This window comes from Juglans regia, chromosome 13 (genome assembly GCF_001411555.2).
Source record: "Juglans regia cultivar Chandler chromosome 13, Walnut 2.0, whole genome shotgun sequence".
NCBI classification, from domain to species: Eukaryota; Viridiplantae; Streptophyta; class Magnoliopsida; order Fagales; family Juglandaceae; genus Juglans; species Juglans regia.
This window is the reverse complement of record NC_049913.1, coordinates 19,563,250-19,590,768: the sequence shown is the minus strand read 5'-3', so window position 1 is coordinate 19,590,768 and position 27,519 is coordinate 19,563,250. Positions and strand designations below refer to the sequence as shown.

Sequence of the window (27,519 nt, the reverse complement as noted above, 5' to 3'; positions counted from 1 at the left end):
CCTAAAATCCGAAAACCCCCAACTTGCAAAAAACTTATGGAAAGATCATTACCTGCGTGGATCTCTTTTGGAGTCACAGAGGTACATGGCAACAAGGAAAGAGGAAGGAAATTTCGGGAATCTCAACTGGAACATAAACATAAATTTCTCAAATAAAACCCTATGTAAACCTATAAATCTAGGGTTTCAAAACCAGAAATTTAAAGCTGAAGGAAATCTACTTACAAGGTTGATCTTCTTGAATGGTTTCGGTGAAAAGCTCAGGTTTAGGAAAACAAGGGAAATCGACTGGAGAAGTGAAAGGGATCTACACGGCTTGGAGGAAACCGAAAGGTCTTTCTCATGCGAAGGAGGGGACTTGCGAAGTTTTCTCCCCCTTTTGTGCACCATAGGGTCGACGGTGAAGAGAAAAGAGAAAAGGGTTTTCTTGTCTCTTGCCTTAGAAACCGTCGGTGGGGTAGAGGAGAATGAGAGAGTCTGTTTCAGCGCATAGGAGACAGAGAAGGACTCGGGTTGCTTATGGAGGAAGCCGACAGTTTCACTCTAGAGGAAAAGCCATTTAGTCAAAGCTTGTCTTACAAGCCAATAAATGGACGGTGGAGATTCTAACAAAGGAAGATATTTTCTCACCTACCCATCCTATGGTTGAGAAGGTTTGGGGTCCTATTTTAATTTGATAAGAGTAAAGGATTCAAAGGAAATAACTCACTTTAACATTTAAGACACACCCATTTTAAAATAATTTAATAACATAATGAAACTCTTTGTTTCAAAATATTTAACTTACAAATATTGATAGATGACATAAATATCTATGTAGTAGAATTCGGGTATTACACAAAACACCCTTCAATTTACACTAAATAATCTCACATAATAGTCCAAAACAGTTTCACGAATCCATCCAAAACCATACTCCTCAATGTCAAGAATTCCATCATACTCAACCACCATCAAATCAGTAACTCTATTACAACTTCACAGTCCAACCCTATTATTCAAAACCACCAAAAGCTTCGGGAAACTTACCCCAAAAGAAAACATAAAACTTCAAACCACTTCGAATGAGTCGCTGAAATTCACTGCACTCCACACCCCAAAAGAAATTCACAGCAATCTCTAGTGAGAGAGAATGCGACAACACTTTGTTCAAGAAGCCGAACCAATCTGCAGTGGAAAAAAAATAATTTGAAGTTCTAAATCCTTGAGTTGAGCGCACGGTGAAGGTATGAAGAATCGAAAAACAGATGAGAGGAAAAATCGACTGAAATGTTTTTAGAAGTGAGTGAAACCGAACCTTGAGTGTGGTAAGAGATGGAAATCAACTGCCAGACTCCTGGGTAGGTGTGCACGGTTGAGTGAGATCCGGAAATGCAGATCAGTGGGGGAGGCAACGCGAGGAAGAAGAACAATGCATCCGGAAAATGGAATTTAATCCCTTCACCCAAACGACGCCGCTCGGTCTCACATTAACCGCTTGTGGGCTAGGCTTCATACAATCGGCTAACTCCAACGGGCTGGGCTTAAAGCCCGGTTGTTACATTCTTCCCCCCTTGTAAAAATTCCGTCCCCGGAATTGTCACAAGCTATTAGGATCGTCATCGAACAACTGTGGGTATTTGACTTGCATTTCTTCTCCTAATTCCCAAGAGGCTTCACTGATAGCATGATTATTCCATACCACTTTAACCAATGGAATAGTCCGATTACGTAACACTTGTTCTTTTCTCTCTCATATTTGCACCGGCTCTTCTCTATAGGTCAGATCTTCCTGAAATTGAAGAGGCTCGTAATCAATAACGTGGGTGGGGTCAGGTACATACTTCCTCAACATAGATACGTGAAATACATTGTATACACCTGAGAGTGCGGGTGGTAGGGCTACTCTGTAAGCCACTGGTCCAATCCGATCAAGAATCTCAAATGGTCCGATGTACCTAGGGCTCAACTTACCCTTCTTTCCAAACCTCATAACTCCTCTCATGGGTGCAATCCTCAAGAATACCTTATCCCCAACCTCAAACTCTAATTGGCGACGACGATTATCTGCATAGCTTTTCTGTCGACTCTGAGCTGCTCTCATTCTAGCTAGAATGGTCTCAATCTTCTATGTTGTCTTCTGTATGATCTCTGGACCCAAAATTTGCCTTTCACCCACTTCGTCCCAATATAAAGGAGATCTACACTTCCTACCGTAAAGTGCTTCATAAGGTGCCATCTCAATACTAGCCTGGTAACTGTTATTATAAGCAAACTCGACCAAAGGCAAGTGTCGAATCCAAGATCCCTTAAAATCCAGCATACAAGCTCTCAACATGTCTTCCAAAATCTGAATGGTCCTTTCCGACTGACCATCTATCTGTGGGTGAAACGCCGTGCTGAAATTTAACTTAGTGCCCATGGCCTCTTGTAAGCTTCGCCAAAATTTCGAAGTGAAACACGGATCTCTATCCGACACAATGGACACAGGTACCCCATGCAACCTCACTATTTCTTGTATATATAGCTCGGCTAGTTTCTCCAACTTATAAGAAACTCTGATAGGTACAAAATGAGCTGTCTTCGTTAAACGGTCAACTATCACCCAAATTGCATCTTGTCCGGTCGGTGCCCGTGGAAGGCCAATAACAAAGTCCATAGAAATATGCTCCCATTTCCATTCTGGAATCTGAAGTGGTTGCAATAACCCTGTTGGTCTTTGGTGTTCTACCTTTACCTGTTGGCAAGTTAGGCACTGCGCCACAAATTGAGCAATCTCTCTCTTCATGCCCTCCCACCAAAAAGATTCTTTCAAATCTCGATATATTTTTGTAGTACCTGGGTGAACTGTGTAAGGGGAGCGGTGCGCTTCTTCAAGGATAAGTCTTTTTATTTCAACATTTTCTGGCACGCAACATCTATTTCCAAACCTTAACACTCCACCTTCAGAAACATTAAACTCAGGTTTGATCCCTTTATCTACTTCTTCGATTAATCTCGCCAACTTAGAATCTTCTTTTTGGGCGAGCTTAATTCTGTCTATCAAAGCTGGTTGAACTATTAAACTGGCTATCAATGCCTGCTGGTCACCCACAACTACTTCAATAGTGGCTCTTTCCAAGTCCATTAGTAAGTGGGGCTGAGTGGTAAGAGTTGCAATTACTGGTCCCACTGGCTTCCTGCTAAGTGCATCAGCTACAACATTAGCTTTGCCTAGATGGTAGTTAATGTTGCAGTCATAATCCTTGACTAGTTTGAGCCATCTCCTCTGTCTCATATTCAGTTCTTTCTGAGTGAAGAAGTATTTCAAATTCTTGTGATCCGTGTAGATTTCGCACCTTTCACCATATAAATAATGCCTCCAGATTTTAAGTGCAAAGACAACGGCGGCCAACTCCAAATCATGTGTGGGGTAATTTTGCTCATATGTCTTCAATTGCCGAGAAGCATAAGCTATTACCTTTCCATGCTGCATCAAAACAAACCCCAAACCCAATCGTGAAGCGTCACTATAAACCACAAATCCTCCTCTTTCGCTAGGGACTGTCAGAACTGGAGCTGTCACCAATCTCTTCTTCAATTCCTGGAAGCTTTCCTCACATTTTTTGGTCCAAACATACATGTTATCCTTCCTAGTGAGGGCGGTAAGGGGAACCGCTATTTTTGAGAAATTTTCTATAAATCACGATAATAACCAGCCAAACCCAAGAAACTCCTAACTTCATGCACATTGGTTGGTTGAGTCCAGCTAATTATTGCTTCAATCTTCCCGGGGTCTACTGAAATACCATCCCTTGAGACTACATGTCCCAAATGCAATAGACTCAAGCCAAAATTCACACTTCTTCAACTTGGCAAATAATTTCTTATCCCTGAGTGTCCCTAGTACTTGTCTCAGATGGTCTTCGTGTTCAGCTTTGCTCTTGGAGTAGATTAATATATCATCAATAAACCCCACTACAAATTTATCTAAGAACTCATGAAAAACCCGATTCAAGTCCATAAATACTGCTGGGGCGTTGGTTAAACCAAAAGGCATGACTAAAAATTCATAATGGCCGTACCTGGTCCTGAAAGCTGTCTTAGGCACATCCTCCGCCTTGATCTTTAATTGATGATAACCCGATCTAAGATCAATTTTTTAGAACACCTGCGCACCTTGCAACTATCAAATAACTCATCGATGCGGGGCAACGGATATTTATTCTTTATGGTCACTCGATTCAGTTCCCTGTAATCTATACACATCCTCATTATCCCATCCTTCTTCTTCACAAAAAAAACTGGAGCTCCCCAAGGTGACACACTAGGTCTGATGAAACCTTTGTCTAATAAGTCTTGCAACTGTTCTTTGAGTTCGGCTAACTCTGATGGTGCCATTCGATAAGGGGCTTTGGAAAGAGGCGTCGTGCCTAGGGTTAAATCAATAGCAAGTTCTACCTCCCGCTCAGGCGGTAATCCAGACAAGTCTTCAGGAAAAACTTCTGGATATTCCCTCACAATAGGAATTTCTTCAAGTTTCAATTCTTCCTTTGGTTCATCCACCACAAAGGCCAAATATCCTTGACACCCATCACGTAATAACTTGTCAACCTGAAAAGCAGAAATAACTGATGGAGAGGTACGCACCCTGGAACCCATAAACCGAAGTTCTTCTTCTTCCAGAAACTTGAACACCACTTCCCTTTTAAAACAATCAATACTAGCATAACTGGAAGCTAACCAATCCATCCCCAAAATCACATCAAACCCAGTCATAGGAAAGACTATCAGGTTAGCTGGCATTTCCTTCCCGCTAATAGTTATTGGACACTTGAGTATAATCTTGTTACAAGTCACTATATCACCAGTTGGGGTAGAGACCCTCAAATTGTAGTCCATCTCATTAGCAACAATGGGGCACAATTTAACATAATCCATTGAAATAAAGGAGTGGGTAGCCCCCGAGTCAAATAAAACAATAGCCTTATTGAGGAATAAGGGAACAATTCCTGGTTACGTCATATAATCCAAAGAGATAATAAGATAAATAATCCTTAATTCTCAACATAAAAAAAAATGTTAAGGGACGGTCAGAAAATTATACCTGTGATGACATCATCCTTGTCTTCAGCTTCTCCCGATGTCAAAGCAAACACCCGTGCTAGTACAGTCCTTTGTTGATTGTTGCCTTGGTTATTCGGCCTAAAGTTTTGAGCTGGATTGGGCCTTCTGTTGTTCACCACAAACAATGGACATTCTCTAATGAAATGCCCATCCTTACCGCATTTGAAACATGATCCCACTTCCTTTCTGCACTCTCCATGATGTATGCGGTCACAGAACTTACAGGGGTTAGAGGTATGATTTCCCTGTATCTGTCTCTGACTTGAACTGCTTCCTTCATCTCTCCGTTTCCATTGCCCTTGATCCGAAATAGGGAATCCTTGTGGAGCAGCTCTCTTCCTCTGTTCTTGCAATTCAGCACCCCTCTTGAGATTCTGCTCAACTAGCATCGCCTTGTGTACTAATTCTGAAAAATTCTGAATCTGAAATATCATCACACGTTCATAAATCCTGTAGTTCAAACCTTCCTCAAACTTCCTAGTCTTTTTCTCCTCATCTGGAATCAAGTATGTGGCGAAACGTGATAATTCCACAAACCTTGCAGCATACTAGCGCAAAGTCATGGTCCCTTGCACCAAGTTAGTGAACTCACGAACTCTTGCACCCGTCCCCGAGGGTCTGGAGAGTTAACTCATATAACCTGATAATCAACTCTAATAAGGCTAGAGTACTTTCAAATTCAAGAATATATATTTTCCAAACCTCAAATCAAACGTAAATACTTCAATTAAATAAACCATATAAACTCATTTATCCAATAATCAATCCAACATCCCAAATAAAATCAACTCTTCTTCATGTCTCAAACTCATTTAACATTAACGTAAGTCTCCATAAACCGTCTAAATCCATTGAAGCAAATTTAAGAAAAATAATTAACCTCCAACACGAACACTAATATCATGAGATACCCAACAACAAATCACTGATAATCTTCTCCATAGACTCTAATACTGATCCTCAGCTGAACCATCGATGTCATCTGAAATATTATGAAGATTAACGGGGTGAGTTATCAACAACTCAGCAAGCCGAGAGCATATACTAGCATGTAAACATGAGCATTTATAACATTTGATAAGCAGAATAAAACATTTACTTTCAAAATGCAGACACGAAACTTTGTAAACATGAGCATTTATAACATTTGATAAGCCGAGAGCATATCACTGCAGACACGTTGGCATTTCTAAACTGAAACATTATAATCATATCATCGTTTAGAATCACATCGGGACAATACCATGTTTAACCCCCGTGGTAGGGTTATAAACCACCATTATACCCGTGGTTGGGCCATATTCCATGTTTCACCCCGTGGTAGGGTTATAAACCACCATTATACCCGTGGCTGGGCCATCTTCCATGTTTCACCCCCGTGGTAGGATTATAAACCACCATTATACCCGTGGCTGGGCCATATTCCATGTTTCACCCCCGTGGTAGGGTTATAAACCACCATTATACCCGTGGCTGGGCCATCTTCCATGTTTCACCCCCGTGGTAGGATTATAAACCACCATTATACCCGTGGCTGGGCCATATTCCATGTTTCACCCCCGTGGTAGGGTTATAAACCACCATTATACCCGTGGCTGGGCCTTAACAGAAACAGAACAGATTTCATCGAAAATCCGATTACAATCATATACAGAGTCAGAACTTCATGCCAAGGTTTTCAGATGACACATCATTCCAAAACAAAACATTGAAAAGCTTCAGATCATTCCACATGTTCGAGATAAACATAAACAAAATATTCTCATTTGTTCATAACAAAACTTCTAGATTTCCATATTCGCACTTTTACATAGTTCAGAAATAAAGTGCACAAAACTAGCTCATGTCTACACCAGTCATGACAGAAAAATACTTTCTCTTATATAGAATTTATGCATATGTAGAATAAACATCTGAGGTTGTTTTCAGATAATCTCTTTCAAAAAGAAAATAAACACATTTATTCTCAAAGTCAACCTCCTTTTATTTATTTTATGCAAAACTAGTATATGAACCCCGCTTACCAAACTTCTTCGTATTATCAACACCTTGAGCCGGAACTCTAATAGTAACACCACCTAAACAAAAAGAAGCATATATCCATCATTTAATAACCAATCTAGTAGGCTGCTATTTATTGAGTAATAAATCAAAACAGTCCCTTCACAGCTCCATAACTATCTAACAATTACACCCGAACAACTCTCTCTTCAAACCATTCGCATTTAAAATCCAAAACAGCCACCACCTTCTTTTAACACCAAACCAACTATAATGATTTCCAAAACCAACAACTGCAACTCCAATAATTAAAACATAACCCCAAACCAAACTTCACTTCTAACCTTCGAATAAAGTAATTTCAGTGTCCGCATCAATATTTTATTCATTCGACAATTTAAGACTTGCATAATAAATTCAAAACAATTAACTCAAAACACCCTTCAATTTACACTAAATAATCTCACATAATAGTCCAAAACAGTTTCACGAATCCATCCAAAACCATACTCCTCAATGTCAAGAATTCCATCATACTCAACCACCATCAAATCAGTAACTCTATTACAACTTCACAGTCCAACCCTATTATTCAAAACCACCAAAAGCTTCGGGAAACTTACCCCAAAAGAAAACACAATACTTCAAACCACTTCGAATGAGTCGCTGAAATTCACTGCACTCCACACCCCAAAAGAAATTCACAGCAATCTCTAGTGAGAGAGAATCCGACCACACTTTGTTCAAGAAGCCGAACCAATCTGCAGTGGAAAAAAAATAATTTGAAGTTCTAAATCCTTGAGTTGAGCGCACGGTGAAGGTATGAAGAATCAAAAAACAGATGAGAGGAAAAATCGACTGAAATGCTTTCAGAAGTGAGTGAAACCGAACCTTGAGAGTGGTAAGAGATGGAAATCAACTGCCAGACTCGTGGGTCGGTGCGCACGGTTGAGTGAGATCCGAAAATGCAGAGCAGTGGGGGAGGCAACGCAAGGAAGAAGAACAGTGCATCCGGAAAAGGGAATTTAATCCCTTCACCCAAACGACGCCGCTCGGTCTCACATTAACCGCTTGTGGGCTGGGCTTCATACAATCGGCTAACTCCAACGGGCTGGGCTTAATCCCCGGTTGTTACATTCTTAGCTTATTCAGAAATTCTCCACAACAGTACTGAACAATTGTCAATCGCCACCTATAAAAATATCGTAAATTTTCATAAACTTCCAATCGAATACAAATTTCAATATTTAAGCCTAAGATGCTAAAATGACCTATTTTATTTCTTCAAAAACCTAACTTCACATAATCCTAAAATATCATCACATTTTCTAAATTAATCAATGTCCCAATAATTAGTTTGAACAAAACATAAAATCTAACTTATTTACTAATGAGATCAGTTTATAAAATTGGGACAAAGCAAAAATGTCTTTTAATAAAAATAGACTTAATTAGTCTTAAAGTATTTAACATAAAAATTAACATCTTACTATTCCCAACTGAAAATTGGTAGTAAAATATTTAAACTAGTTACTTAAAGAAAACATAAATATTTTATATATATATTATTATACCTCAAATAAAACTATGCAAGCGAGTTTTAAAAAAAAACAAACAAACTTATGCCCACTGAACCATTCTGATATGGGGGCATTTTGGAAAAAAAAAGGTCTGTGTTGTTTGGGAAAACAAAAACAAAAAGGAACAAAACAAACTGAGACCAAACACATGCAACGGAGACGCCATACTCACCGAGAGTGGAGGAGCAACGCGAGGACTGGGAGGCGGCGAAAATTACATCGACGAGGTGGCGGCTAAACACTGAGAGAGAGAGACAGAGAGAGAGAGAGAGAGAAAGAGAGTCAACCGTGAGGGAGAGAGGGAGTAAACCGAGAGATAGAGAGAGGGGGTTTACGTATCATGCAACGTGTCAGCGGTGAAAGGTGGTGCTGGGTGACAACTGGATGGCTTTTGACTATGGAGACTTATTCTTTGGCGTACAATGCTGCTGCTAGCGGTGGCGTCGTGGCCCTCCAAAGATGTGGAGGTGGTGACTCAAGTTGTGGCTTCCTCTGTTTCGGGAAACAAAAATAGAGGTCATTCGGCATTGGTGAAGCTGCGTTCCTGGATCGAATGGCTGAGGGGTATGGTCAACGGACGGGGCTGGCGGCTTGTGGTGGCATTGCCGCGCAAGTGGGTGGTTCCTATAGCAGTGTTGCTTCAGATGGAGATTTCCAGTGGCGCGGTCATGTTCGATGGTTTAAGGAGCTGCGCAGTGGCTGAGCAGGGGAAGCTACAGTTTCACGTGGGTGGTGCACTGGCAGTGGCGTACGGTGGAGCAAGATCTGCTCATGGTGGGCCCACTCCAATGAGAACGATGCTGTTGTGAAGAGGGGCCTCCTGTGAGATTGGCATGGTGTTTTCCGAGTGGGTGAGGACTGGGCTGGGCTGTTTGCAAAGAGGAGTTGCTGCGTGTGGAGTGGTTGTGCTAGCAAGTAACCCTAGTGGCAACATGGAGGTTGGGGAAAGAAAAGTGTAAGCGGCAACCCTAGTTTATCAAATTGATGAACTGCTAAACATGAGTATATATAGGCATAACTATTACACAACTGTTGCCGTGAATGTTGCGGAAAAATAGGGACGCTCATGCCATGGAGAAACGGACGAGTAAAACACACTAGATAAAGCTGTGCATGACGATAAAACTGTGGGGCTAAGCGATGAACTGTGAAGTTGCCGTGTGAATAAATAGATATTTGAAACAAAACAAAAAAAATGAGGACAATATAGAGGCGTACGTGCATGAGATGATAAATGCTTAAATTTATAAAAAAAGAAAGGCAATATGAAAACCCTAGAGAAAAGAGGAAGACGTGCACGAAGTGGATAAAAATAAATAAATAAAATTGAGCTGGATTGGGTCCGGGTGTTACATGCCTGAAAATGGAAAACAGACGTGAAACCGTGCAACGAGGAGTCTAGAATCGTTTCCAAGGGCCTAGACTCTTTAGCCTAAAAAAATATTCGGCGCACGTCTTGGATCATGTATGAGATTAATGCATGGGCTTTTTCCCGAAGTTTTGGGCCTCGACCCAACTTAAAAAAATAAACTTGTCCCATAAATTTTCCATTCGACCCAAAAATATTTAAGGAAATTAATAAAATAGCAAGCCCATGAAAAAAAAAATTCGTTATCAGCCAAAATACAATTTGGACCCGCAACCAGTATATACAAAAAAAAAATGATACTTGAAAATCAATCGGGCTCTTCATACGTATAAATCCAAAAGCAAAAATTTTTGAAAACGGCTTGTTGCTGGACCTGGGTGTTACGGGTAGGATATCTCCTTACAACCAAACCTGCATTTAGAGAGTTTAGCATACGACTTGTCCTTTCTTAGAGTCTCGAGAGCTACCTGCAAATGCCTCAAATGATCAGTTTCAAATTTACTATAAATCAGTATGTCATCGAAGAATACAAGTATAAACTTCCTCAAATGGAGTTTGAACACCTCGTTCATTAGACTTTGAATGGTGGAAGGGGAATTAGTTAGCCCGAAGGGCATAACTAAAAATTCATAGTGACCTTCATGGGTTCTAAAGGTTGTTTTGTGTATGTCTGAGGGTTTCGCTCTAATTTGGTGGTATCCGGATCTTAGATCCAGTTTAGAAAATACCTTAGCTCCATTCAACTCATCCATCAACTCTTCCACAATGAGTATGGGAAATGTGTCCTTTATTGTGACTGCATTAAAGCCCCAATAGTCTCAACTTCCACAACCCATCTGTCTTTCTAACCAACAAAATTGGGGAAGAGTAAGGGCTTTGACTAGGCCCTATCACTCTTGAATGCAACAAGTCTTGCACTATTTTTTCGATTTCATTTTTTGAAAATATGGATAATGGTATGGCGCATAGAATGATCATGAGTTAGGGTGGGGGGCAGGCCTATAGGTTCACCAAACACTTCTGGGTACTATTTGAGTAAAGTTTGAATGGCTGCTGGGGTTTGGTCATTATGTCCTCCAATCTGGGCTTCTTCACTCTCCAGGACAAGAAAAACTATTCCCTTCTTCTCCAATTTATTAAACTTGTTTAAAGGGCCTTCCTTTATCAGTTTGGTGGCTACCAACCCTTACGACTGCAATATTTTCCCCTTCACATAAATATTCATGGTTAATTTTCAGAAATCTCACAAAACAGTTTCCAAATGTTGCAACCAATGGATCCGAAGCACCATATCATAGCCTATCAATACTAGCACATGCACTTATACTGTAAAAATGGTACCTTGAATTTTAACACACACTCTCTTACACTTTCGTTCACGTGGGATCTCTTCCCCATTAGCTACCTTCACCTTCACCCTTTCCCCTTGATTAATGGGCAGTTTAACTTTATTTAGCACAGCTGGGTCCAAAAAGTTATGAGTAGACCTAGTGTCTATAAGGATTGTTACCCATTGAGTTCCAATCTTCCCCATTGGGTTTTGGAGTCCTATTAAGGCATGGAGGGATATTTATGGGTTTATTGGGTTGTCTGGTTTCATTTTGGATGTCTTTGGCTCATCACTCTCAACAATCGGTTCCTCATTAGTCCCTTCATTTTCAGATTCAAACAAAACCTCTTCTAGCAGGTAAAGATTGGGATTTTGGCATTTATGCCCGTGTCCACTTCGAGTCACAATAATAGCATAGCCCCTTGTCCCCCATTTCCTTCATTTGGGTCTGGTTTATTTTGTGGATCTGTAGGTTTGGTTTAGGAAACATTTTGGAGGGTTCACTACTGGGTAGGCTAGGTTTTTTAAGTATACCCGAGTCATGTGAGTATACAAGGCCAGATCTATTATATTTTTTGGATAGGCTCAAATTTTCTTCTTCTACTTTAGCTTGGGTATAAGTAGTAGCCAAGCTTGGTGGGTTAAACATTCTCACAATTAATCTGATCTCATCCTTCAGGCCACTAAGAAACAAACTTAGTTTGTAATGATCTGTTAAGCCCTTCATTCAATTTGATAAAATTCAAACTGATCTTTGTATTCCTCAACTATGCCACATTGTCTCAAACGAGACAGAGTCTCAACCGGGTCATCATACCCACTTGGGCTAAATCTGGCCAGTAAAGCTCTAGTAAGGGAATCTCAATCTCCTATTTGACTTGACTCTTCCAACCCTTGAAACCAGGTTAAGGCTTTACCCTCCATATGGAATGAGGCTAACTTAACTTTGTGTTATGGGAGGGTGTTATGAAAAAGCAAAGAAATGTTGTACCTTGTAGATCCACCCAGTTGGATCTTTTGCATGGAAAGTGGGAAAATCAAGGTGCACAGTCCTTGTCTGCACATCACTAGCAGGCCTCGGGTTCCCATCCTCTTCATTGGAGTTCAGTCCAGAAGATGACCCTCTAGGGCTTTGATTGTGACCACTTCTCTGCAGCTCACCCTTCATCATTGTCAACTGCTACAGCACTGTATCAACTTGCCTTTTTAGAACCAGCATTTCAGTCTCTAGGGTTTGTTATTGAGAATTTGTTGTCTTTTTTAGGGCATTTAGCCCATCCTATAATTCCTTGAGCCTAGTGCCTTCCACCATGGTCTATAAATTGATCCTTCTGATTATCACAGGACGTGTCTCTAGATACCACTTTTGTAACACACTAGATAATTCCTCGCAGGCTAGGGTTTTTGCTCTCTTCGAGGTGAGCTCCTCCAGAATGAGAGAATGGAGAGATAGAAAGAAAATTAGGAAAAGACAAGAAATTACAATTGTCATTCAACATGCCACAACCAGGGACACTAACCAGCCTATATGCTGTCAGGATTCTAATAGAAACAAAAATCAAACAAAGAAGGCCATAAAGGCTAGAACCAAAATAAGGCAAAAAGCCAGTCCAACAAGATGCAAATAACATACTGGCCCAAAGGAACATGCTCCTGGCCCAAATCCTAAATAGCCTTAAACTGCAATAAAAGCCTTAAACTAAGTCTCCCGAGCCCAAACACTTAACCCGACTCATGCATTCCTCACTTCAAATTAACTCCACTTTACCAAGTACACTGCCGAACCACTTCATCGATCCTTCATCATCTTTAACTTTGAACTGTGGCCTGAGAAACCCTAGATCCCGTGAGCCCTATTACATAAACCCATCTCTCTTCTCGATTCATGCAAATCAAAGTAACAGATCAAGTAAGCACATGGCCAATTGATCACCACCAGCCTTCTCTTGAGCCCTATCTGAGCCAATAAATTCTTTGTAAAGGTTGCCTTCTCAAGCTTTGACTCTATCCTATATGCATGCCAAGTGTGTGTGTGATCAAATCCCCCTTCTAGACCTCTTCCTCCACAACACCATGATCAAAGCTCATTCATAGTCTTCCACTTCTTCCTACGACTCTATGATTATATTTTGGTCAATGGTCCGGGGTCTGAGCCTTACGCCTAATCGTTACACTTTTTGGTTTTTGTTTAAAGCAAGTGGGAAAAGTTTGAGGGTATTGGAGGGTGAGCAAGTTTGATTTAATGCCATAAAATTTGGGCTGGAGAACAATGTGTTTGTTACCAATGTGTTGATTTGGATGTATGCGAATTGTGGCTTGGTTGAGGAGGCCAAAAGGATGTTTGATTGTAACATTGTGCGGGATTTGTATTCATGGAATATTATGGTTGGTGGGTACTTAGTGTAACGCCCGTCCTTGTGGTGGGACTTTTCATAAAATATTTTTAGAAAGGACGACAGGAATTACCATTCTATTTAAAACTTTTTGCTTTCATTCGTAGGGTGCAAGACTCTATGTTTATAAAATAAAAACTGCTTTGAGAATAAAAGAGGTTTATAGCGGAAATATCAATTTTAACAATAAAAGGCCTCTCGTACATTTAAAACGCATGCCTAGACTTCCGTGCTCTTCCTCTTGGGCTGTGTCCGTCCTGACCATTCGGTTCCTATGGAGGGGGAGGGGCATACATAAAAACTAAAATGAGTCGAAAACTCTTAAGCATTACTTCATACAGTTAAAATATAGCAATATAGGTTTTCATTCATGCATTCATCATTCATACATATTATACATGCATGCATACGTGCTTACGTGCGTTAATTTGAAAACGTCACTGGACGGGGTTTTTCTTTAAAAGGCTTTCTTTTGGTAAAACCTTTATCCCGTCAGTGCCTTCATTTATTCAAGAGTTTGTACTTTTGTTCGTGCATTCATGCATACATACATTATTTCTTATCACTTTCATACACCAGTGCACACTGTTATGCCCCACGTGCTAGGGTTAGCGGCCCTATGGCCAATGGATTCGCCCGTGGTTGGGGGTTGTAATCCCATTCTGTCAAGGTGTAGCGCTGGGTGCACTATCAGTACTACTGCCCGACATTGCAATCTGCCCATTCATTCATTTGGGTACCCCTTTTCTTTTATTCATATGACCGTTATGTATTTTCATACTTTTCATTCATTCGTTCATGTCAGCTCTAAAGAGCTGGAGCTTTCATTCTTTTCTTTTCTTTCATTTAACTATCCTTTCCCAAACATTCCTTTTCGTGGGAAAACATCGTTTCATTAGAAAATCATTGTTTGGGGCGCATGCCCCAAAATCATCTTTCATGCCATGCACTTTCGTAAAAAATACATACAATAGATACAACGTATACTCATACATTCACATGCGTACAATTAATACTTTGGGTGCGTAAACAGGGGCTGCCAAGGAGTGGTTGTATGTACTTATACATTTGAACACTTAGCAATTTCCTTCATAAAGTGTCTTTCATTTCTTTTCGTAAAGCGTCTTAGAGGAAAAGAGTTTCGTTTTCATTTCTTGTATTTTAGAAAACTCTAGAAGAGTATGAACGCAACATTTACCTGGACTCCATGAGACTTTCATACCATGTTGTCCATTCATGCACGTGTCAGATGGCAACCTACATGCATACACATAACCTTAACGTCATTCTCTATCTAATGCATAAGCAACTTAAACGTAGAAGACATAAGCTACGCTTCACTTGAAACACTCTCCTTCTATCCCATGTCCTCACGTACCCTTTACTATGCTAAGACCTTCGGTGACCATTACGGTCACTATCCCTTTCAACCTTAACGTTCTGCTTCAAGTGCTTACTCTCTAAGGCGAATCCATGATTCACCTTAGGGTTAAGACATTAAGACTTATATCTCATTCTTCTCATTAACCACGTTCCGACGCATGACTCAAACTGACTAGGTTACGCATCCCATCCTTAGACAATACACTTGTCACTATCTTCATGCACCTTAGCCTATACTAATCCTCATTCCCATCCATACAAGCCACACTACTCTAAGCCAACTCTGAGGCTTAAGCACCGTGCAACTATGCTCAGGACGGATTACCCATTACATATGATGAATCTGTCCGGTACATGTGTCTAACCAGATTACACACGTACCTTACCTCTTTATCACTTGAGACCAACATATAACAGGTTGATCACCTGCTCATAGGGACAAGGGCCATACTCCGATACCAACCTTCTCTTAACCTGGCAAGCATGACTCTTCATGCTACCAATCCCTTTTTACAGTTCCTCCCAACTTTTAACGCAACAAGACTCTGTTCACAACTACACGTTATGTCACGTCATATAGCTCGAGACTACTCCCAAGCTACATCGTGACCTTGTCACGCTACCCAACTTCCTGCTACGTCAACTCCTAACTTATCGTGAGTATGGTTCCTCATGTACTCCCGACACATTGTGACATCTCGTCACGTTCCCATTACGTCATTCCTACACTAACTCCTCACCCATCATAAGCATCACTGCTGGTAACCATGTCACTACTTGACATTCCCCAGTCATGCTTCCGCTGCGCAGTCTTACACTTATTCTGCTACTTCACCCATGCTCCCAGCCATGAGTCAATTTCCCGGTGACACCAGTCATCTCGAACTGCTGGCTACACCATAACTACTTCGGGACACTATTCCACACAGAGTGTACTCAACATGTACTCAGCGTGAACTCTTTTCATTCCACACACACCACGCCACCATTACAACATAGTCCATAACACTACACAACACACTTCCCAACTACGCCCAAAACTTCACAGCACACTACACAGCACAACTCATCTCCACACTATAGATATGCCCAACACTTCACAGTACACCTTCCAACTACGTCCAACACTTCACATACACATCACAGCACAACAAACTCCACAAATACCAAGAACACAGTCCACAACCTAATCAACTAATTAACATGTAATATAAATATGAGGGAGAGAGATTTATACCATCGATGGGCTAACCCGTGCGTTGCTCGCTGACCATCACGCTCGACGGCGTCAGAAGGGTTGTATGTGGCGGCTAGCCACGTACAGAGCTTGTTATGGTGGCAAGGAGCGTAACACGGCAGATCTGGCCGTGTACAATGGTGGTCAGCCACGCGCAATGGCTATCCATCATGTGCAGTGGCTACCCACCACATAAAGTGGTGGTTTGGACCTAGGGTTCGGCTAAGGGAGGTCAAGGGATGATACTGGTGGAGCCGTGGAAGCTTGGTGGTGGCGGCACAGCGGTCCACGGTGGTGGATGAGGGAAAACCAGTGTGTGAGGGGGGAGAAGCCCGTAAGAGAGTGAGAGAGAGTGTGCATTCATGGGGTGGCAGATCGAGGCTATAGGCGGTTGGGATGGGTCAGTGGTGGCTGGAGGAGGCTAGAGATGGCAGTCGCACGCCGTGGGTGGCGGTGTACGGTGGTGGAGGTGGCCTAAAGGGAAGTAGGCGTCCGTGAGAGAGTGAGGGAAGGTGAGCATGCACGGCGGCTCGCCTGGACGTGGGGATGGCTAGGAGAGGTGGTTGGTGGCCAAGGGAGGTCCCGGTGGTGGTGTGGTGGCCATAGGAGGTGGAGCTCCGCTATGGGTGTAAGAACCCGTGTATGGAGGAGGTGGACTTTGAGGGAGCAGACGGCGCGGAGGTGGAGGCCGAGCTTGCTGGAGGATGATGGCCGGTGGGAGGGGAAGCTGCTGTGGAGGTGGTGGGGCCATTGGGTGGCGCACAGTGGTGCAGTGGGCACCAAGCCCATTCAGGCTGTGCACTGCCGAGGGAGAGGTAGAGAGAGCGTGGGAGAGAGAGACCGGTGTGGGGAGGCTCGCAGGAGGTAGGAGATGCCGGTGGAAGGGGCAGTGAGGCCAGGCGGCGCCGGGCTGGGCAGTGGAGCAGTTTGGGCATGGGGGCAGCATACGACATACACTGGGGAGAGGGGGTCTAGGTATTTAACTCAGTCCCTTCGTCTTGGGATCTACGCAACAATCTAACGACGGATCTCAAACACTGATTTAAAATGCATAAAACATTAACTTAAATAAAAGTATTAAAAGTAATAAGGATAGAATATTATTTAAACTAACTTTAGTTTATAAAATAATATTCTTTCATCATCAATAAAATGATGAAGTTTTACTTAACATATTTAAGAGAATAAAATCATTTAACTAATTAAAGCTTTCAACATAATTTAAATCTCATAATATCTAAAATATTTGAAATCATTTTAATAATGATATTAAAATGATGTTGGACAATTATAATATTTTTGGAGCTCTTCAAGAATATTATAAGTATCGTATTTAAAATCAAGTTTTGTTCAATAACACTGGAAATACTCCTTATAAATATTTCCAGCACATTTAAAACACTACGCTTGCCCTAGAAGTCACATAATATCTTTTGAAACAAGCCATCATGGTTCGGCACTCATGACGAGTCTTGCAGTCGCTAGATAGAAGGGGCAAATAAACCACATAATTTATGCCCTCAAGATTTGTTTATGTCAGGAAAAAAGAAGCATACGTAAGAAGAAAGCAGTGGGGTGTTACATGTAGGGATCGGTGATATGGATCAAGCTCTTTAGTGGTTTGATCGAATGCCTGAACATGGTTTTGTATCATGGAGTACTATCATAGCTGGTTAAGTCAAGGCAATTGTATTTGAAAACAAAAATGACTACTTTGTATGCATGCTTTGCAAATTTTTTTTTGACACCTTAATCAAGAATCTTGTTGCAATGTATTGCTTTCCTTTACATTTTAGAACAATATTCCCCATTGTTTACAAATTACCTTTGCGCCTCTAGAGTCTAGGTGGAATGAACATAAAGAGTTACTAGTCCAAAAATGTTGTTTTTCTTTTATTAAACATTTTTATGGCCGGTCGCTTTGTTTAAAAGTGTTATTGGTTGCTATCTTTAGGTAGGTTGTTTCCTGGAGGCCTTGGATCTCTTCCACAAGATGCTGCAAATGGGTCCTAAACCCAATGAGTTTACCCTGGTAAGTGTCCTGGCAGCCTGTGCAAATCTAGTGGCATTGGATCAAGGTGGATCCATGTTTATATTGAAAGTGGTGACATCAAGATGAATGAGCAATTTCTAGCTAGCCTCATAGGCATGTAGGCAAAGTGTGGACAAATAGAATTTGCATCAAAGGTTTTCTGCAATGAACGTGGTCTGAGGAGCAAGGGTTGGCCTTGGAATTCCATAATTGGTGGTTTTCAATGCATGGGAAATCCAAGGAAGCAATTGAAATTTTTGAACAAATGAAGCTTGAAGGAGTTTCTCCGAATAAGGTGACTTTTATTGCCATGTTAAGTGTATGTAGCCACAGAAATATGGTTGATAAAGGAAGAGGTTATTTTGAGTCCATGGCAAGTTGTTATGAAATTGAGCTTGAGATTGAGCATTATGGGTGTATGGTAAATCTAATGGGTCGTGCTGGATTCTCGGAGGAAGCTGAATAGATCATATCTAGCATTCCAATGGCTCCAGATGCTGCCATATGGGTAGCATTACTTGGTGCTTGTGGAATCCATAAAGACATGGAAAGGGGAGAGAGAATAGGAAATATATTAAAAGGATTGGATCCTAACCATATCAGTTGTTGTGTTCCTTGTGACGCCCCCAAATTCCGCTTGGGATCGGACGGACATTTGAAGCGTCGAGACATGCAACACAAGGTTACCTGCCCCCGTTCATGACATATACGATGCAATATTCCTAACATGCATCTAGCATTATGCAATATTCGTAGCAGATAATTTTTTTCTTCAGCAATACTGTGCACCAAACCGAAATATCCCAAACACTTAAAACATACTTCATACATAATGACGTACTAAACAACTGAGATCACAACACTAGTCCAAAATGGTTGTGATGAAAAGAGTGTTGGAGATTGAACACCACAAATACAAGTAGTAATCTGAGGTAACTACTGTACTACCATCTACGTCGCACAGTCGCTTAGTCGACCGTTTCCAGTTGGTCGATTCCCGGTCTCGTTCAGATCCTGTAGCAAAATCTATCATTCGGGGGGAATGGTAGTTGGGACTACCAGAGTGAGATTTGATTACAAATCTCAGCTAGTTAACAGGAAACTTCCACACAGGTTAATGATGCATGCATGGCAGTAAAAGCATAAATGTATAATCAAATCATAAGTAATCATAGCATAACTTGACATACAACATAACATAACTGGCATAACTGAAACTGAAGCTTAGCATGAACGTGACTTGAAACATAACATGGACTTGAAACATAGCATGAACGTGAACTTGGAACATAACATGGACTTGAAACATAACATAAATGTGAACATGCATAATTTGAACATGAACTTGAAACATAACATGAGCCTGAGCATGACATAAGATAAATGTGAACTTGGAACATAACGTAAACGTGAACATAACATAATATGAACTTGAAACATATTCTTGTCTCATGGGATTACCATGATTGCGTGAACGTAAACTTGAACATAACATAACGTGAAACATGACTTGAACATGAAATGCATGAACTTGGAATCTTATTCAATAGACTTAATCAATAAAGTGACCATATGGGTGCTACACAGGTCCCCTTGAGCCGTGTGTCCCTGCCGATTACCGCATCACATCACAGGTTTCTATACCAGCTGTGAGTGCATTAATACGTACTCCACAGTTGTTGTGGCCCCACGTATTCTACGTGTCACAATTGCTGTGTCTCACGTAGTGTATGCTCCACACTTAGTGAATGGTATTAGACACTTGACACAAAGAAGAACCATTAGATAGATTTGTGAAGGAATCAGGGTGTGAGATCATGCCACCTAAGCAAAGTTATGTTTCATCTGTTCAACCAAATTGTGCCAGACCAAAGAGGGTTTCAACCCTAGCAAAACCCTAAATGATTGGAATATAGAAAAATATCAACTTAGAGTAAAATTAGGAATATAGAAAAATATCAACTTAGAGTAAAATTACCATTTTACCCTCCACATGTGGGAAAATGACCATTTTACTCCTAACTTAAAGTTTTTGCATCCTAACTCCAAAAATCAACAAAATCTACATACCTTATGTAGATTTTGTCCTAAGTTCAAATATCAATTCAGAAAAATTTAAAACTAAACACAACCATCAAAACTCTATATGGCCGAAACTTACAAGGCTATTTCCTTTGATTTTGTTGTAATTCTTTCAAATTTCAAAACTCATGATTAAACCAAAATTTTTCTTCTACTATACTCATAACATATTCCTAAGAATAATCATGTTTTGAATCATGAACAAAAGTCATCAAAATCACTAAAACCATACTTGAACTTTTTTTTGCTTTTCTTCTAAGTTCAAAACAGAATTTTGTTTCTAACTTGTTTTAATCAACCTCTTGATCCATGACTTATAAAGAAGTGATCTTCAAACCAAAACATCACATGATTTAGAAAGGTATCCTAAAACAGATCCAAGCATCAAACTCAAGATCACATGGTTAAACATCACCCAAAACATAAATTTAGCCAAGAACATCATCACTTTGGCCTAACCGAATATCTCCTTGCATAAAATTTCATATCTTTGAAACTAACATCAAATATCTTCAAAATAACATTCTAACATGTATATAAGAGGCTTAGGATCTTCCAATAAAAATATCAAAGCCATTGGAATAAGATTAAATCATAAAAGATTTAAACTTTCTCAAAACAGAAACTGTTTTTCCTCTTCCAGTTTCTAAGTTTCTAGACCTAAGAAAACATTTCACCAAAACTTTTAATCATGCAAAAAATCCTCAACGAATAATCATATACACATGTTAACAGTACTCCATAAAAATTTCGGACCAAGGTCTATTCATTAGCTTGGTCAAAAACTCCAAAATATAACACACTCTCCAGTTTATCGCCCAGAATGACCTTTTTGGGGTCTAAACAACTTTTTACCGACCAAATAATCTCTAAACAGAACGAATAAGGTTTCCAAGTAAACTAGACTCCAAAAGAAATAACTTTCATGAAGGAAACTTGGCAAGAAAACACTTACAAAGGCTTCGAAACTGGCGTTCAAAAGAGGTAAGAAAAACTGTCCAAGAGTGTCTTTTGTGTTCTATGGAGGAAAAGTGTAAAGGAGAGTTGCTTTTCGTGGGAAGTGGACTAGAGAGCCTCTTACACAAGCTATGAAAAGTGATAGGACTGAAAGGAAGCTTGAGTGTTGGCCTTTTCTTCTCATAAAAACCAGTCCAAGATCTTTTCTCAAGGTGGAGTGTAAGAGTGAAAGAGTGAGGTAGCCCTTTAGCTTTGTATTTCAAGAACCTTCTAGGCCCTTCTTGTAAAGATCTGGCCAGCCAAGTGGGGGTACAAAACTTAGCCATGAAGCAATCCTATGGTGACCAAATTCGTGGGCCTAAACCGAATGGGCCTAAATTTTGGGGTTTAAAGAGGGTTTGAGTTGCCATCAAGCCCAAATCCAATATCACTTCATCCAATCAATTTTTCAAGGTTAACAAGCTTGGATAATGATGTTCTAACACAAATTTCAAGGATTAATAGCATGTTGAAGTGATTTAATCAAGTGATTAAATACAATGCTAGAAATCGGATTAGAACAGGTTTAGAGGCCAACTTTAGGGTTTTGGAGAAACCGTTTAGGGTTCCGATTTCAACAATGCTTTTGGGCTTTCAATAGGACTCCAACCATATAGGGTTTTACTAGGATGGAAATCCTCTTTGATCTGGCACAATTTGGTTGATCAGATGAAACAAAGTTTGCTAAGGTGGCATGATCTCACACCTTGATTCCTTCAAATCCAACAAACGTTCCTCATGATGCCAAGTGTCTAATATTATTTACTAAGTGATCTTGCCAAGTGTCCAAATAAAATTTATCTAATCTAATTTGGACATTCCACACTGTGATTTTGAAACACTGCAATTGGTGCCCTTACCAAGATTACTATTCACTCCAAAAAAGTGAATCATAAACTTAACACTAAAAATTCTTAAATATTCATATTAACCTACAGTGAAAATCTTTTACCGAAATTCAACATCAAAGTGCCCCTAAAAATAATTTCACAATTTCTAACAGAAGTTTCGTCCTGAATTATGAAAATAGGCTATTGCGCCCTCAAATCCTAAATAATCCACTGAGTCTAATGGTGTAGACCATAATGCATTCTGACACTTCTAACCACCTCAAATAAATAAAACTCATATTTCTAGCATCATAGTGAGTAATAATACTGACTATGTTGACAGACTAAAACCTATGTGATTGATCGATTCGTAAAAACTTATAGAGTTTTTACGAGATTCCTAAAGTTAATAGAAATTCTACCAATGAATTTCTAGCGGGCTGTTACATTCCTTCGGCTAATATTTATTTTGCTTCCATAAGATGGAATGAAGCAAAGGTTGTGAGAGAGGAGATTGAATTAAATAGAAGAAAGAAAATCCCAGGTTGCAACTCCATTGAATTAAATGCTGTGTTCCATTAATTTCTTGTGGGAGATAGATCCCATCCCGAGACTAAATAGCTCTACCTGTTCTTCAATGAGATGACAACTAAGTTGAAAATTGTTGGTTATGTTCCACAATTTGGAGACGTTTTGCTTGATATTGATGATGAGGAAGATAAAGAGACAGCCCTATCTAAACAAAGTGAGAAGTTAGCTACTACTTTTTGGCTTGATGAACACAGCACCCCAAACAACAATTCAAATTGTAAAGAACTTACGAGTTTGGGGGGACTGCCACAAAGCAACAAAGTTCATCTCCAAAGTTTATGATTGTTCGCTTAAAAATATAATCTGCAAGTGCATAGAATCGTAACAAGTATTAAAGTGTTTTAAAGAAAACGGTTATCGTACCCATAGGAAATAATTACATTACTGAGTATTGAAATTAACTAAATTAATTACTATTTGAAAAATTGAAATTTAAGGAATGGTTTATCTAAATTAAAATTGAAGAAAACAACATTAAAATTCAGATTTTAAAAATCATGAGAATGGATCTAAAGCGTTTGACTTCACCTAGCAAATTCCACACAATTTATTATTCATTATTATAAAATCTCAATTATCCCAAATTGATAATAAAAATCCCTTAACTATTCAATATTTTCTCTCGAACAATACCAAAAATATCTCTCAACTAATAGCTCCATATCTCTATGTAAATTTAAATAACTAGAGACTCATTAAATTCTTTAAATTTTTCTTGAAAATCACACTAGTTGTGGTAAAGCATCTCTACTTTCGTTCAATTAATAGTATTTAATCAAAGAGCTTTAATCACAAATCACCCCTCAGTCTCATTTTGATTCAATAGATCGAATAATAGTTAGGTAGAAAATTGTAAGCATTCAGAATAAGAAATAAACATTCAATTATAGAAATATTGAAAATAAAATAACTTGGAATATAAATTGTGTGTTCAGTGCTAGGCTACATCAAAGTTTTAGAAAATAGATTTAGTTCATAATGAAATTAAAAGAAAAAGAATAAAACTGGTGTTCTTTGTTGAAGTCAGTTGATGAAACATTCGGCTCTCGCCTCTGCCTTCCAGTTCTGCCTTGTCGAAATAACACTTCAGTAATAAAAATTGGAACTCTAAACTCAGACTCAGACTCTAACACATAAAAACTCTCAACTCTAATTCAGAACTCAAAAAAAAAAACTCCCTATTCATCCCACAAGTCGAGATTAAATAGATGTCAAAATTCAAATCTAGAAACAAGATAACTGCAGTTATAATCTAGCCTAAAAATCTGGAAAATAATTTCTAAAGATAGATGTTAACATAAAAGGAAATTATCCCAAGAATAACAGGATTATCTAAAATAGAAAATTCAGTGATATGCGGCTTGAATTGCGGTATTCGGGAGGATTTGGTCACCAATAGATTGATGTCTGAAGTTGGATTTGGATGTCAGCAGCAGATTAATCCCAATCAGGAGGAATTATCCCACCAAGTAGATGTTGTGTGGGCTGAATATAATTGGCGTGGAGGTTACAAATGAACAGGCATGGAGGTCACAAATAAAAGGGAGTGGAGGTCACAAAGACTACACGGCCCTCTCCTCGTCTACTGAGTAGAAAGACTTTCGACAGGGACGAAAGACTCCTCTCTCCTTTTCTAGTTGTTGCCCACGATACCGTTTAGTTTGGTCTTTTAAGTTGGTCGTTTAGACTAGTCGCCCAATCTAACTTCCTAGAGCCTTGTCGCCAAGTCTTCGCACCTTCTGGTTACGCCTTCTAGTCACGAGTCTCCTTGCCTACCAAGAAGTAGGTCTTCTCGCGTTTGGGTGACAAAGATCTCTTTGCTGCCCAGGGGACAAGGCTCCTCGCCCTAATTTCATCAGCTCTCTTCAGATCTCACTACCTCTCATCGGACTAGATCCATAGTCTCTTCTTTTGTACCTTTGCAATAAATTTTCTCATTCCTTCAAATCTAAGAAAATAAATAAAAATATGTAGAAATAAAATAAAATCAATGGTATTGAAGGGGAAAATGACACTTTTCATAATTGGCATACATCAAAAGTGACCTATCTAAGCTCCCACACTTAGCATACATATCAATCAATGCAGACCCAATATAAAGATCAAGATCAAACCCATTCTACAATACATAAAGACATATTTCATTTCCTAAATCAAGCGCTCCAAGTGGGCACAAGCCGATATAACAGCTGCCATCAGTGGCGGAACCACGTTTAGTTTGAGGGGGCCATGGCCCCCCAAAATTTATGGAAAATTCAAAATAGCCCCAAGATTCTAAGATTTTATTCAATATAGCTTTATAAATATAGAAAATGCCCCCCCCACCCTCCCAAAAAAAAATTATAATCTCAATATACTTTTTAAAACTTTCTAGAATTTCAATATACTTAGAAATGTCTCACTCCAATTTTTTTCTTATAGTTCCTAAATTTTGTATAATTTCTATATAATATCTATTTTCAAGGATGTGGTCTTACAAAAATTAAATTAAAATTTATAAGAGAAATAATAAACTTATTAATATGGACCTCAAAGTTTTTTTTTATACAATAATAGGCTTCTTAAATGTATGGAGTCCAAATTGAAATTAATACTAGAAAAATCATTTAAGCCTGATAATCTATATGAAAAATAGTTGAGAGGTTTTATTCTCTAGACTTCATTAAGCAAGAAAATAATTTATTTAAGGTCTCAATTATAACATTATATGCTTAATGTGACACAAAAATATCAAAATTTTACATAAAACATAATAAACAAACTTACATGGTAGAATAAAAGATGACCTTCTAAAATATCACTTGATAGTTTTTATGAAAAAAATTAAATTCTAAATATTTCATTTCACAAATAATAATTTATGGATATTATTTTATGAAATATTATCATTAGAAATCTGAAACATATATTAAGTTGTACTTATAGAGTCTTATTTTTACGTATATGTAACAAATTATCGAGATCTTATTTTATTTGTAGTAATATTTTTATGATTTTTTAATTTATGTTTATTTTACATAAACGTGTCAAATGCTTATTGTTTATTCTTCCTCTTGGTCCATCTTTAAACTAATTGTATTGGATTGTAAGAAACATTTTAGATCAAGTGTTGATCAAAGCCCAAAGTCCATTGATGGGCTTGGGTTGGCCAAAATTTAGAAAACATTTAGTGAATATTTGATTCACTTATTATAGAAGTCTTATTAATTTATATGTGATTAATTAGTGACACTTCGCCAATGTAATTTTATCTTGCAACGCTCTTTCTTATTTTATTGAAATATTTATTTTTTTTATATATTGTTTGTTTGGAAATTGATTGTGAAGGAAGGGCCCAGGCCTGAAGAAGCCAAGCCACGGAACTCCAGGCCCAAAGACGAAACCCTCACAAAAGCTAAGAGTCCGGGCAGAGGATCGCGTGCCGAGCTTATGACCGCAAACCTACCTGGGAATGCCTTTTGGCATCGAACTCAAGGCTCGACAGCCTACCGAGCCCTACTGTAGGACACCGGGCAACACGCCCAACTACATGCGGACTGCTGAATGTGCCCGGTCATGAACTCGTCAGACCCAACTGCATGCGGACGGCTAAACGTGCATATGTCAGGAGACCCAACACGCAATGGTGCACCCCAAGTATGAAGGACGGCTCGCCCACTACCTGACACCCACCCCTAGCAGAAAGCAGCAGGACAGACCTAGCACGGCTGACAAGCCATGATCTCCTTCGGCCACCTGAGCCGCGGACTGATACACTGTGGCATCAGGAAATGAGTGGTAGCAAGTCTGACACCTAACACGCCATGATCTCCCTCAGCAGTAGAACCCGGATCAGGTATAAATAATGGTCATACCTTTTACGAGTGGTCTCTCTCTAAAATTTTGATTGTTCTTACTATTCTTCAAAGTTGTTCTCATCAATAGAGGATTGTTCACTGACTTTGGCATCAGAGTGACCCCGGACCTCACCCAAGCCCTTTCTTCTTAGTTGCAGGTGGCGTGAGCTTGGTTGTTGTGGAAGTGCTCGGGCTGCTAAACACGACATCAACAGTGGTATCGTCAGTGGGATTCGATTTTCCATAAAAGCATGTACTTCGCATGTCGGCAACAACGTTGTCCCAAGCTACACAAAGGAAAGACAACGAGGAAGGGACGATGGAAGCGAGACTCGAGAGCATGGAGGAGATAGTAAGGAAACTAATGGAAGAGGCTGGGATGCTACGACAGGAGAATGCGGCCCTCAAAAGCATCAACGAAGAGCTAGTGGGGGGTGCAGAATCGAGCAGCAATGAACACGAGGATTCGCGCCGGTCCCTGCAGAGGAGGAGAGACGCAAGATGCAAGTCCAAATCCAAGAGCTTTGGGAAAAATACGAGGATGTGGCCAAGAAGATAGACACACCATCCACTGTTGACCAGCTACTCATCAGCACCGACCTCCCGTACAGCGCCGGGTAATGGCAGTGCCATTTCTCCCCAAGTTCAGGTTCCCCCATATGGAAATGTACGACTGGTCCAAAGACCCTTTAGAGCACCTGAAGATGTTCAAAGCCCACATTACCCTGCATGGTTTCCCAGGTGAAGTTGCATGCTGAGCCTTCCCACTAACAC

General features: G+C 39.8%; 1 pseudogene; it reads left to right on the top strand.

The window, feature by feature from the left end:
* Nucleotides 1–13,663: 13,663 nt before the first annotated feature.
* LOC109006476 lies at nucleotides 13,664–23,234 on the top strand (annotated as a pseudogene).
* The last annotated feature ends 4,285 nt before the right edge of the window (nucleotides 23,235–27,519 follow it).